Source organism: Cupressus sempervirens, chromosome 9 (assembly GCF_028749045.1).
Source record: "Cupressus sempervirens isolate cs-2001-9-10 chromosome 9, ASM2874904v1, whole genome shotgun sequence".
Classification (NCBI taxonomy): domain Eukaryota; kingdom Viridiplantae; phylum Streptophyta; class Pinopsida; order Cupressales; family Cupressaceae; genus Cupressus; species Cupressus sempervirens.
In genome coordinates, this window is record NC_143126.1 from 572824460 (window position 1) to 572826815 (window position 2356).

Sequence of the window (2356 nt, forward strand, 5' to 3'; positions counted from 1 at the left end):
CATTAAGAAAAGGTTTAAGGTATGGAATTCTAAACTCTTTGGTGATATCTTTGAAAACAAGGAAGAATTGGAAGATCTAAACAAGAAGGTTATAAAGAAAGGCATGGATTTAGCCTTATATGAAAGAGAGAGGTGCTTAATGAAGCATTATGAAGACATCTTACCCAAAGAGGAACTATTTTGGAGACAAAAATCAAGAGAAACATGGCTAGATGCAACAAATAGAAACACAAAATTATTTCACAATAGTACAAAACAACGTAGAATACCTAATAGAATCACATCTATTCAAAACAAGGATGGAAAAAAACTGGAGGACCGAGATGACATTGTAAAAGAGGCAATAAAGTACTTTGAAGAAATATTCAATAATATAGGTAACCAAAATCCAGGGGCACAAAAAAGAATCACTAAGAACATCCCATAAGTTATATCCAATGAGCAAAATAAAATATTTTTGGGAAAAATTACCTTTGTCGAAGTAAGTGCAGCCCTCAAGAAAATAAATTCAGGTAAATCTCCAGAGATGGATGGGTTTCTAGCATGCCTCTTCTAGAAACGTTGGGACTTCATAGGAATGGAGGTAACATAGGCTTTAGAAGGGGTACAAAACTCAGTAAAACTCCTCAGGGAGGTGAATGATACCTTTATTGCTCTTATCTTGAAAAAGGAGAAATCAGAGACCTTTGATGATTATCATCTCATAGCTCTTTGAAATAGTCTCTATAAATTATTTACTAAGACTATCGCAATAAGAATCTAGAAACTTCTCCCTAACCTAATTAGCAAGGAACAAACAAGGTTTGTTAAGGGTAGGTATATCTTTGATGGAGTAATTATTGCCTAAGAGGTCATACAAATTGTTCAAAACTACAAAGATCCTAAAATGCTAATTAAGCTCAATATTAAAAAGGCATATGATAGAGTGGGTTGGATTTTTTTGAGGAAATATATCAAAGCCTTTTGGTTTGCAAAACAATGGGCAAATTTGATCTTTGAATGTGTATCAGGTCCCGTAAGTTATCAATGCTAGTAAATGGATTACACAAAGGCATTTTTGGAATTAGTAGGGGACTTAGACAAGGGGGTTTGATATCCCCTTTTTCTTTTTATCTTAATGGAAGAAGTGTTGGGAATATCAATAAACAATGTCAAGTTTGATAAGAGTATCAAAGCAATAAGGATCACTAGCGACCTGGATCTAAAAACCCACCAATAGTTTGTTGAAGACACTATGCTTTATGGATAAAGTACCATAGAGGAGGAAAAAGAATTTAAAACTACATTAATTCAATACAGGAAAGAATCAAGTCAAGAGATTAACCCTGAGAAGTCATAAATCTTCTTCTTTAATACCCACACTAATTTGGAAAAAGCAAATTTTCCAAATTTTGAATTTCAAAAGATGAAGTTTGCCTTGTAAATACCTAGGACTCCCTTTAGACAAAGGGGCTCGGCTTAAATAAATTATGGGATCAAATTACAAGAAATATCAAAAGAAAAATGGATTCCTAGAAATGAAAATGGTTCTCTTTTGTAGGTAGAGCAACGATGATACAATCTATCCTTTTAGCATAACATATTTATCAAATTTCTTGTAAAGATATCCCCATAATAAATAGAGATGAAATCAATAGAATCCTTAGGACTTTAGTTTGGCAAGGAATAGAGAAAAAGAATTAAACAAACTTGTTAGCTTGGGATAAGGTATGAAGACCAAAAGACAAGAGAGATATAGGAATCAAAGACATAAAAATACAAGGTAAAGGTTTAGGAGCTAAACTAGTATGGAGAATGTACAAAAATCCACACCTTAAGTGGGCAAAGATCCTAACGAAGAAATATCTTAGCAATATTGTTCCAATTAGCATAGTCAGGGAGAAATCTCTACCTAGAGGATCAAGAATTTGGAACTTTGTAATAGATTGTAGATCCTCCATCCAGGATAAACTAACACAGAACCTAGGGAAGGGGGAAGAAGCTCTCTTTTGGCAAGACTCTCGAGGAGGATATGGTGCTTTGTAGATGGACGGTAATTTAGCCCAGTTAAAGTTGAGACTTGAAGCTAAATGGAAAAAAAAGAGTTATAGATTATGTGACCTTTGACAAAGGAAGAAAAGATTGCAAATGCAAAGATTTTAAGGGCATGAACCTCCCACCTAAGGAAGAGGAAGATCTAAAAAGGACCCTATCAAATAGAAAGTTAACTTTCAATTTTGGTAAGGACAAATTGATATGGGATGGAAGCAAGAGCGAGGAATACAACTCGAAGGAGGGATATTAATTCCTTAAGTCTCTCCAAATGAGCACAAAGGATTCCTACCCATAAGTTATGTTGGGATAAGTGTGTCTACCT